Below are 12569 nucleotides of genomic sequence, written 5' to 3' on the forward strand. Positions count from 1 at the left end.
AGAAGGTAGGCCCAAGGAGCCTTATCCTTAACCCTACTGCAGCCTTTCCACCCTGGGAAAGTGCAGGATTGGCAAGCTCTCCCGGGGATGATAGATCAGGACTCAGGTAATAGCGGAAAAGCACCAATCTACTCTTAAAATGGATATGAGAGAGCATCTGGGGTTTTTCTTTTTAATGCCTGCTTTGGATTGAATAAATGCATTATGTGTGTCACCACAATGGACCCAGAGAAGCTCCTTGTCCCATCGTTCCAAAGACTTAGAGTTGCCCCGATGACAGAAAAGCAGAAAAAAGAAGAAAAGGAAGGCTATGCGAGAGACTGAGGTGCGAACATGGGGTCAGCTGAAGAAGTTAACAACTGAGGCCCAACAGATGGTAGAAAAACAAGAAGTGGAAGCTACGCTCTCAGCCAAGTCTGAGGACTCTGAGTAAATCAGCAAAAGAAACTTTCATTTAGCAGAAACTCACTTATTTTGTCAAATGGAAAGACTTACTTACAGGAGCCCGGAAGGGACCTGATGTACTTTTAACCTGGGGGAGAAGAGATGCTTGTATATTTCCACAGGATGCAAACTCACCTGTGTGGATTCCAGACCTTCTAATCCGACCTTATGTCACACCACCCTCCGTCTCTTCCTCATCCTCCTCCTCCTCGGTATCATCCATATCGGCCGACCCAGAGGGCACAGCTTACTCCTCCCCGGACACCCACAAAGTTGTGGGGAGCCGATATAGGGTTAAGCCTCGGACTGACCTGTTGGCAAAGTCACAAACAGGTCTTCCGAGTCTTAAACAACCCAATCTGAGAGGTGGCTGCTGATTTACACATGCTACCATTTAAAAATAAAAAAGGGGGAATTTGCCGGGAGCCGGTCCATCCTTGCTGCTTGACACAGTCGCTGCAGGGAAGAAACATCTGCACAGCATATGTTTCAAGGGACCTGGCATATATGACATACTGTTCTAAATGTTTGCTCACCTTCTTGGCGCTATGTGTTTTAACCAAGATCCAGCAAGGATGGACTGGCTCCCACCACCTCTGTTACTGACATGGAATTAAAACACCAGAGCAACAGAATAATTGGTCTGGTCTATTAAACATCCCCAGGGAGGAATAAATTGTGGTGTTTATGATTTATCTGATCTTTGTCACAGAATCTCCCTTCTTATTTCAACACATTAATCCTATAGTATCCAGGTGGATGAGACACAATTCTTGTATTCATATGTGTTACAGATCACAGCCAAGTTTTTACTGATTTAATTAAATGTTATCTCACATCCAAGGCACTTGGTGCAGATGTTGGGTGAGATTGGGGTGGTGGTGTTGGGTTGAGCTTCTTAGGCCAAGGGAAAGTCCCTGACCTAGGAAAATAAAAGCTAACATTAAGACTATAGAAGGATAGTGTTGGCCTTTATCCTTTTGATATGAAAGGGCAGGTATGAGAGAGTTAGGTTGGCTTAGATCCCAAAGGTTTACTAAACTCCTGGACACAATGGTATTGGAATTTTAAGTACAGTATTGTATGAATTGCTCACCTGTAAGAAATTGTAGACATATCCAGCATTAACCTAAATTCTTTACACCTTTCAGCTGGCTGACTAATGGTTCGGCATAAGCATTCCACTCTAGTGTGTTATGACATGGGCATGCCAATGTGTAGTGTACATAAAGTACATGACCCAAAGTTCTGGAAAGTCTGATCCAGAGAATTAAATGAAGAAACACTAAAAAACTGCCAGTCATTAAGGATTAGATCTTACAATGTGAGATGCTGGATTCTTGTAGTCTTTCAGACCAGACCAGTGATTTGGTTTAAATAAGGATAATAAGGAGGTATAGGAAAGGGTTTAGAATAGACAGTGAGAAGATCCTCACCAAATAAGTCATATCTCTTTTCATGAAGTGTGGATTTAATATCAAGGATTTAACCACAGAGACAATTGCTCTCTAAAATGCCTTGTTTCCAAGCCCAGTATTCACTGGGAGAAAACTGCTTCCTCCCCACCCTGTGAGGATCAGAAAGCAGAACTGAGACACCTCCCCAGTTGTATATTAATGGGGCCTGCTGATGGGCTGTAGATTGCTCACTCTCATTCATGCAACTCCCATTCCATTTGAGTTACACAATAGACTTAGATTATCTTCCCAAAGTCATGCACTTCTGCTCCCCACCCAAATAGTCAATTTTTCTCAATAGCTCAATAAAATAGCAACAGCTCCCTTCTCAAGAACTTTGACTATAACATATTTAAAGAAAATCCTATATAACAAAAAGAAACATGCAAATTAACAGTCCCTCTGCTATGCTGAAGCCACCCACAAGCCAATCAGGAGCAAGTATGCAAATTAATCCAACTAAGATGGCGGCGGCCACAGAGCTGGAACAAGCAGGAGGCTTTGTTGCCTCCGGCGATGGAGGAAGCCAAGCTTCCCACATGCCCTGACTAGCACTGAGCCCCGCTCAAGGCTACAAAGTTTCAATTATAGAAGATAAATCCCAGGGGGGGGGAAAGAGGAGAGGCTTGGAGCTTTGGTCACCAGGGGTGTGCGGCCAGCCTAAAAACAGATCTCAGCCTGGCACCCTGGCTGGCCACACCCCATGGGGCGAGGGTCCTGCTGGGGGGCTTGGCCAGCCTGAAAACAGCCCTCAGCCCCTCACCCAGGCTGGCCAGGAACCCCAGTAGGGACCCCCACCTTGAAGAGGGTGTGGCCAGCCTGAAAACAGCCATCAGCCCCTCACCCAGGATGGCCGGGCACCCCAGTAGGTACACTAACCCTGAAGGGGATGTGGCCAGCCTGAAAACAGCCATCAGCCCCTCACCCAGGATTGCTAGGCACCCCAGTGGGGACCCCCACCCTGATCTGGGACACCCTTCAGGGAAAACCAGCCAGCCCCCGCCCATGCACCAGGCCTCTATCCTATATAATAAAAGGGTAATATGCAAATTGACCCTAACAGCAGAACAACTGGAATGGCTGGTCACTATGACACACACTGACCACCAGGAACATTGGGCAAATGCAGCCTAAGGTGGGTAATAGGATAAGTAATCCCACCACACCGGGTTTTCTGATGAAGTTTCAAATATCAGCTGCCTTAATCTTGGATCTTAGACCTCTCTGGTGTTAAGATAAATGGGGAAATGAGCAGCAATCAGGAAAGTAACAATTAGCATGTAGCTGGTTATTATTAATACTCAAACTTGTGTAGAAATATGGTACACTATCCTTTCACCTAATTTTAATTGCCTATTTATCTTAATTTACCCCAATCAGGTCTTTTTTTAATTAAAAAACTTTGTGGATAGCCAAAACCGGTTTGGCTCAGTGGATAGAGCGTCGGCCTGTGGACTGAAAGGTCCCGGGTTCTATTCCGGTCAAGGGCATGTACCTGGGTTGCGGGCACATCCCCAGTGGGAGATGTGCAGGAGGCAGCTGATCGATGTTTCTCTCTCATCGATGTTTCTAACTCTCTATCTCTCTCCCTTCCTCTCTGTAAAAAATCAATAAAATATATATATATATAAAAAAAAACTTTGTGGATAGGACACAGGTCCTGCTTTTTAGGGGAAGTTTCCAAATTAACTGAAATGAGTTAGTGTCAGCTCATAAATTATAGGGTTCTCACTTTATTCATACAACACCTATTTTATGTCAGCAGGCACAATAGACCCACATTATCTTTTTACGGACATTTCTATTGGCTCCCACCCAAGTACTCTAAAATTTTTCACTCATAAAATTTCAAGTTACCTTTGTCATTATATTAATTCTCCTCTCCAGCTCTTGTATCTGGCAATTTTGGTTTTCTCACCTATTTGACATCTTAAAATGGAGGTTCTCATTATACCCTGACTCTCACAGCTATAAGTAGGGCCTTCAAATAATCATGCACAATAACTTAAGTACATTGCACATTCAGAGCAGAACCCTGAGCATCTTTAATCAATGTGTCCCTTTTTATATCCACACTTATTACCTCTGCCTTGCTAGGGTTCCCCTTCAAGCAACAGCTCCCCTCTACCACCTGTTAGGGAGAACCTCAAAATAGCCATCTTCCTAGTAGGTTAATTCAGTCATGAATTGTCAACCTGATAATTTTTATACCCAATATCTCATGTTTCTCCATTCTTACTCAGTTTTTCCCTAGTCTTATTCATAACTCCATCTGAAGACTATGTGGGGAGGGATTATCTATTCTTCTGCTGTCATCTTGGTAAGATGGACCTATGTGCTTCTTGAAATTTTATGTAAACTAAAAATACCACATGAAAACTGTTTTGAGAAAAGCAGCAAATCATATAATATAGTGATTTCTAAACCTCGTTGATAATAAATCACTTGGAAAGTTTTTAAAGGAGGGGATTCCTGGCCTTTATTCTATCAAATTCTAATCACTTGTGTTAGAGATGGAGGTCAGGGAACCTGTATTCTTACAATTTCCCCAAATAATTCTCATGACCAGATGGGTTTGGAATCCAACCAAAGGTATTATTATATTTCTACAATAGTAAGTATGACTTTCTGAGTTTTTTTGTTTTGTTTTGTTTTTTAAACTTCCTATTTTCAGATGATCATAGATTAACTTGCAGTTGTAAGAAATAGAGATTATATTTACCTTTTACCTAGTTTCCCTTAATGAAAAATAACATCTCACAAAACCATAGTTCAAGTATCAAAATCAGGATATTAGTATTGAAACAATTCACTTAACTTGTTCAAATTTGTCCAGTTTGACTTATGCTCACGTGTGTGTGTGTGTGTGTGTGTGTGTGTGTGTCCACATCACCACAATCAAGATACAGAGCAGTTTCTACACCACATGGGGCCCTTATGTTTCCCTTTTATAGCTACACCTACCCTTTCTCCTCACCCTGGCAACCACTACTCTGTTCTCCAGGACTATAATGTTGAGATTTCAACGATATTATATAAATTAAATCAAGCAGTCTAGGTGACAGACTGAAAAATGGCCTCCCAAAGATGTTCACATCCTAATCCCTTGAACCTGTAAACACATTACCCTACATAGTAGAAGATACTTTACAGATTTGATTATGCTAAGGATCTTGAGATAATATCCCGATTATCTGGATGGGGCCAATCTATAATCCTATCTAATAATAGACAACATGGTAATTGACCATAACTTCGCTATGCCTTCCATTGGCTAATCAGTATGATATGCAAATTAACCCAACCAAGATGGCAGCTGGCAGCCATGGAGCTGAAGCGAGCAGGAGGCTTCCTTGCTCCAGTGATGGAGGAAGCCAAGGTTCCCCACCTGCTGTGGCCAGGCTCTAAGCTCCGAAAGCAACAGCTCCAAAAATAACAAAGTTTCAATTATAGAAGCTAACCAAACCCCAGATACCTGCTTTCAGCAGGCTGTGGCCACAGAGCTGGAGCCGGTTCTTCGCTCCAGTGACGACAACAAAGTTTCAATTATAGAAGCTAAACAAACCCCAGATACCTGCTTTCAGCAGGCCATGGCCTGAGAGCTGGAGCTAGTAGGAGCCAGCTCTCAGCTCCAGTGATGGCATCAAAGTTTCAATTATAGAAGGTAAATAAATCCAGGAATAAAAAAAGGAAAGAAAGGCAAGACTGGGAGATTCAGTCGCCAGCCAGCCTGAAAACGGCCCTCAGCCCCTCATCCAGGCTGGCCAGGCACCCCAGTGGGGACCCCAACACTGAAGGGGGTGTGACCAGCTGCAAATAGCCATTAGCCCCTCCCCCAGGCTGGCCAGGCACCCAAGGGGGACACCCACCCTGATCCAGGACACCCTTCAGGGCAAACGAGCTGGCCCTCACCTGTGCACCAGGCCTCTATCCTATATAGTAAAAGGGTAATATGCAAACTGACCCTAACAGCAGAAAGACTGGGAATGACTGGTCACTAGACACACACTGACTGGCAGAGGGCAGATGCTCAATGCAGGAGCTGCCCTCTGGTGGTCAGTGCGCTTCCACATGGGGGAGCTCTGCTCAGCCACAAGCCAGGCTGATGGCTGCCAGTACAGCAGTGGTGGGAGCCTCTCCTGCCTCCTCATCAGCGCTAAGGATGTCCGACTGCAGCTTAGGTCTGCTCCCTGCTGGCAAGTGGACATTCCCCAAGGACTGCCTGGCTGCCAGAGGGATGTCTGATTGCCAGCTTAGGCCCAATCCCCCAGGTAGCAGGCATAAGCCAGCAGGTGGTCATCCCCCGAGTGGTCCCAGACTGTAAGAAGGCACAGGCCAGGCTGAGGGACACCCCTTCTAAGTGCACAAATTTTTGTGCACTGGGCCTCTAGTAATCTATAATAATAAAAGCATAATATGCTAATTAGATCTGGGGCCAAGGCAGAGGTGGTTAGCGGTGATCAGTCAGGCAGGTGAGCAAATAGGGGTATCAGGCAGGCAAACAGAGTGGTTAGGAGTGATCAGGAAAGTAGGCAGAGTGGTGAGGAGTGATCAGGCAGGCAGGCAGGCAGGCAAGTAGTTAGGAGCCAGCAGTCTTGAAGTGTGAGAGGGATGTCTGACTACCGGTTTAGACCTGATCAACAGTCGGACATGCCTGAGGGGTCCCAGATTACAAAAGGGTGCAGGCCGGGCTGAGCCCCCCCCACACACACACCTTTTCATGCATGAATTTTGTACACCGGGCCTCTAGTCTATATAATAAAAGCCCAAGTGACCATTAAGGTGGAATGACCAGAACGACCAGTCATTATGATGCATATTGACCACCAGGGGGCAGACGCTCAACACAGGAGCTGCCCTCTCATGGTCAGTGCGCTCCCACGGGGGAACACTGCTCAGCCAGAAGCAGGGCTCACGGTCGGCAAGTGCATCAGTGGTGGTGGGAGCCTCTCCAGCCTCTGTGGAAGCGCTAAGGAGCAGCAAGCTGAGGGGTAAGGAGCAGCGAGCAGGCAGGCAGTAAGGAGCGAGGGATCCTGGACTGAGAGAGGGAAATTTTGTGCACCAGGCCTCTAGTATAATCATAAAAGAACTGATAAGACTGAGACAAGAGATCAGAGTTATATAAGCAGGGATTCAGTGACGGAGACAGAGGTTGGAGGGACACCAGGAAGAGATCACAAGGCAAAGAATGTCAACATTCTTAGAAGCTAAAAAAATCAAGGAAATTGAATTTCTCAGAGTCTCCAAGAGGGAAGCAACCCTGTACACATCATGAATTTCTAAGGCTTTAGAGACTGATTTTGGATTTCTGACATCCAGACTGTAAGATAATAAATTTGTGTTATTTAAGCCACTAGGTTTGTGGTAATTCATCACTGGAGTAACAGAAAATTAATACAGTATGTAACCTTTTCTGATATTGTTGTTTCTCCCTCAGTATAATTTACTTGATATTTATCCAAGCTATTGTGTGAATTAACCGTCTATTCCTTTTTATTGTCTAACTCAGTGGTTCTCAACCTTGCTTGCACATTAGAATCACCTGGGAATCTTTTTAAAATCCTGATTTCTAGGCCTCATCCTCCAGAAATTCTGTTTCTTTGTTATGGGGTGAGGCCACAACATTAGTAACAAAGAAACAGAATTTCTGGAGGATGAGACCCAGAAATCAGGATTTTAAAAAGATTCCCAGGTGATTCTAATGTGCAGCCAAGGTTGAGAACCACTAGTCTAACTACAAGTCCAATGCACAAAATTAGTGCAAGAGTAGGCTTTTCTTACCCCAGCACCGGCTTCCCTCTGGCACCTGGGACCTGGGCTTCCCTCTGGCCACCAGCAAGGATTCAAGACCTGGGCTTCCCTTGCAGTCCTGGCTTCATCTGGAAGGTCATCTGGAAGGATGTCTGGAAGGACATCTGGTCTACTTAGCATATTACACTTTTATTATTATAGATAATATTCCATGGTATGGATGTACCACAATTTGTTTACCCATTTACCTATTAAAGAACATTTGATTCTTCCCACTTTGGATCTATTATAAATAAAACTATTATAAGCACAGCCAGTTGGCCTGGAGGTCAAATCCCTGTCAGTATTACCTACAACAATCTAGGCTTAACGACAACAAGACTGAGCATAAAGACCACTAGGGGTTGCACCAAGAAAGCATAAAAAATGCGGAGACAAAGAAACAGGATGCAGATGTCAGAAATGGAAGATATAGAGCTCAAAATCACACTTTTAAGGTCTTTCACTAATTTTCTAAAAACTGCCGATAAATGTAGTGAGATCCTCAAGAAATCTAATGAGACCTTCGATGTTGTGATAAAGAACCAACTAGAAATTAAGCATACACTGACTGAAATAAAGAATATTATACAGACTCCCAACAGCAGACCAGAGGAGCGCAAGAATCAAGTCAAAGATACGAACACAAAGAGAGAATCTTAAAAGCAGTGAGAGAAAAACAGTCAGTTACCTACAAGGGAGTACCCATATGACTGTCACCTGATTTCTCAACAGAAACCATGCAGGCCAGAAGAGAGGGGCAAGACATATTCAAAGTGATGAATAGCAAGAGCCTACAACCAAGATTACTTTATCCATCAAAGCTATCATTTAGAATTGACGGTCTGATAAAGAGCTTCACAGATAAGAAAAAGCTAAAGGAGTCCATCACCACCAAACCAGTATTATATGAAACGCTGAAAGGTATCCTTTAAGAAGAGGAAGAAGAAGAAAAAGGTCAAGATACAAACTATGAACAACAAATATGAATCTATCAACAAGTGAATCTAAGAATCAAGTGAATAAATAATCTGATGAACAGAATAAACTGGCGATTATAATAGAATCAGGGGCATTGAAGGGGAATGGACTGACTATTCTTGCGGGGGAAAGGTGTGTGGGAGATGCGGGAAGAGACTGGACAAAAATTGTGCACCTATGGATGAGGACAGTGGGTGGGGAGTGAGGGAGGAGGGTGGGGCGGGAACTGGGAGGAGGGGAGTTATGGGGGGAAAAAGAGGAACAAATGTAATAATCTGAACAATATAGATTTAATTAAAAAATAAACAAACAAACAAAAAACTACTATAAACATTTATGTACTAGTATGCATTTTGGTATGAGTGTACATTTTCATTTCTCTGGGACAAATGCCAAAAAATTGAAATTGTTGGAGCATGTGGTAATTGAATATTTCATTTTATAAGAAACTGTCCAATTATTTCCAGAGTGGCTGTATCATTTTAAATTCTACCAGCTATGTATGAGTAACCCAGCTTTATCTACTACATTTGTTACTGTCACCATTCTTTTTCCTTTTTAATTTTAGCCATTCTGATAGGTGTTAGTGGTATTTCATTTGTTTTAACTTTCATTTCCTTAATAGCTATTGATGCTGAGCATCTTTTCATATATGTATTTGCCTATAAATCACCTATAGTGCTTATTTTCTAATTAGATTATTTCTGTTTTTTTTTTACCATTGAGTTTTCAGATAACTTTATATAGTCCAGATACTAGTCCTTTGTCAATATGTGGTTTGCAAATATTCTTCCTTGGTCTGCAGTTTGTCTTTTCATCCTGTTAGCACGGTCTTTTGCATAGTAAAAATTTTAAATTTTTATGAAGTCTATTTGATCAGTTTTTCCTTTTGTGGATCACGCTTTTGAAATCAAGTCTAAGGCCTTTCTGCCTATCTTGACAATGATATATTGAATATAAATATCTTGAATATTTTCTTCTAAGTTTTTTTCTAAAAGTTTTATATTTTCACACTTTATTTTTAAGTTAGTGATACATTTTTAATTAATTTGTGTATAATGCCTGATGTTTAGGTTGAGGATTATTTTTTTGATTGTTTGCTGTTGTTTTTACTTATAGATACTCCAATTGCTTCATTATCATTTTTTGAAAAAGCTATTCACTTAATTGCTTTTGCATTTTTTTCCCAAAAAAATCAAAGGAGCACATTTGTATGGGTCTACATCTGGGTTCTCTATTCTGTTTCATTGTTGTATATGCCTATCCCTCTGCCAATACCACCACCTGTCTTGATTACTAGAGCTCTACAGTGAGCCTCAAGACCAGTTCTTCTCTCTTTTTTATTTTTATCAAGGTTAATTTAGCTATTATATATACACTAGGGGGCCAGTGCACGAAGATTCGTGCATGGGGGTGGGCCCCTCAGCCCAACCTGCCAATCTGGGGGCCCTCAGGGGAGCCCTCTCCATCTGGGAAGCTTCTGTCTATCTTTGCAATCCTATAAGCGAATTGTCTGAGACTCCAACCCAGTTTGGTCTGGTACTCACAGAATAGTAGAGGTCTTTTTTTATTTTTTTTATTTGCTTCATTGGTAGAGATTTCATAGAAGTTGCAGGATATCTTCCTTTTAATTTTTCCTTGACACTCTGACTTTACTTATGTCTCTCATCTTTGCTTTCCCTCCATCCCCCACCCGCAACAGTAACTTGCTCCAGGCTCACTTTGCTCTAGTGCAGCCATGGGCAAACTACGGCCTGTGGGCCGGATCTGGCCCGTTTGAAATGAATAAAACTAAAAAAAAAAAAAAGACCGTACCCTTTTGTGTAATGATGTTTACTTTGAATTTATATTAGTTCACACAAACACTCCATCCATGCTTTTGTTCCGGTCCTCCGGTCCAGTTTAAGAACCCATTGTGGCCCTCGAGTCAAAAAGTTTGCCCACCCCTGCTCTAGTCACACAACGCACTCTTTGTTTCATTGTTGTATATGCCTCTGTTGTATATGCCTATCCCTGCACTCTTGGCTTTCGCTTCAAGTCCAGGGGCTGTAGAAACGCAAAGGACTGGGAACTTCAGCCCCCTTCCTCTGCTGGGATGGCAGGATCGGACACTCCAGTGGCATCACCGGGACCCAGGCCGCTCACCCCCTATGTGGATAGGCCAGGAGTGGCCAGGGCAGTGGGAGCGCCCCAGCCACTCGGCACATGTGCACTGCCCACAGGCCCACCATGGCAATTCAGAGGGTGTTCCTGCCCCGCACCTGGCTGCTCGGTGCCTGTGCATGTAGGCCCTGAGTTCCCAGGGCTCGTTTCGGGACCCCAGCTGCTTGGGGCCTCTGCATGGGCCTACAGGCTCAGAGCAGCCTGGGTCCCAAGGACACTCATCCCCGGGACCCAGGCCACTTGGTGCCAGCATGCATGTAAGCAGTCACCCTGCCCCTAGCCGCTTGGTGCCTGTGTATGCAAATTAACCCACCATCTTTGTTGGGTTAATTTGCATACTCACTCCTGATTGGCTGGTGGGTGTCACAAAGGTATGGTCAATTTTCATCTTTCTCTTTTATTAGTGTAGATTTTAGAAAAAGATTGTCTATGTATACAAAAAAGCTTTGCTAGTATCTATACTAATAAAAGAGAAACATACAAATTGGTGTCACTCCGCTACGTTCACCAGCCAATCAGATGAGTATGCAAATTTACCCAACAAAGATGGCGGTTAATTTGCAGACACAGGCACAGAGCAAAGACTGAAGGCTCTGGCTGGATTGAAGATTGAATACTGAAGACTGAAGACTAAAGAGGCTTGGCTGAAGTGGAGAAACCAAGCCTCACTGCAGCTGCAATGGAGAAGCCTAGCCTCGAGGCTTGGCTTCTCTGCTGCGGCCAGACCAAAGGCCTGGGTCCTGGGTGCTGGAGGAAAACTGGTGCCAGCAGCCAGGGGAAGGAAGGCCTATTGTGTGAATCTTCGTGCAACGGGCTTCTAGTCTATACTAATAAAAGCCTTAGGTGGTCCTCGCACCCTTGCACAATGACTTCACAACATCACAAGATGGCCTCCAAAGATGACAACCAAGATGGCCACCACAAGATGGCTGCCACAAGATGGCCAGAAGGGGAGGGCAGCTCTGGGCAATCAGGCCAGCAAGGGAGGGCAGTTGGGGGCCACCAGGCCGGCAGGGTAGGGCAGTTAGGGGCGACCAGGCCAACAAAGGAGGGCAGATGGGAGAGACGAGGCCAGCAGGAGAGGGCAGTTGGGGGCAATCAGGCTGGCAGTGGTGGGCAGTTTGGGGCGATCAGGATGGCAGGGGAGCAGTTAGGCATCAATCAGGATGTCAGTTAGGCATCAATCAGGCTGGCAGGCAGAAGCAGTTAGTGGCAATCAGGCAGGCAGGCAGGTGAGTGGTTAGGAGCCAACAGTCCTGGATTGTGAAAGGGATGACCCAGATTAGAGAGGGTGCAGGCCAGACTGAGGGAGAATCCCCCCGCCCCGTGCATAAATTTCATGCACCGGGCCTCTAGTTTTTATAAGAATAACCTTAAACCTATAAATCAATTTAGGGAGAATTGATATATTTACTATCTTAAATTTTCCCACCAATGAGCACAGTATGTCTCTCGATTTATGTAGATATTCTTTGATTTCTTTATCAGCATTTCAAAACTTTCAAATTTTATTTTTGTTTAACAAGATACCTAAGTATTATTTTAGGGGATTTTCTTTTTTTTTAATTGTTTTATTGTTTAAAGTATTACAAAGAGTATTACATATGTCTCCTTTTTTTCCCACCCTTGACAATCCCCTACCCCCCAGTGTCTTATGTCGATTGGTTATGCTTATATGCATGCATACAAGTCCTTCAGTTGATCTCTTACCCTCCCATCCTGCCCCACAACCCT

At 43.8% G+C, this 12569-nt stretch overlaps 1 pseudogene; it reads left to right on the plus strand.

The window, feature by feature from the left end:
- Positions 1-310: 310 nt before the first annotated feature.
- The window catches only part of LOC102771829, a 22223-nt pseudogene continuing 9964 nt past the window's right edge, over positions 311-12569 (plus strand).

This window comes from Myotis davidii, unplaced genomic scaffold (assembly GCF_000327345.1).
Source record: "Myotis davidii unplaced genomic scaffold, ASM32734v1 scaffold421, whole genome shotgun sequence".
In the NCBI taxonomy this organism is placed as follows: domain Eukaryota; kingdom Metazoa; phylum Chordata; class Mammalia; order Chiroptera; family Vespertilionidae; genus Myotis; species Myotis davidii.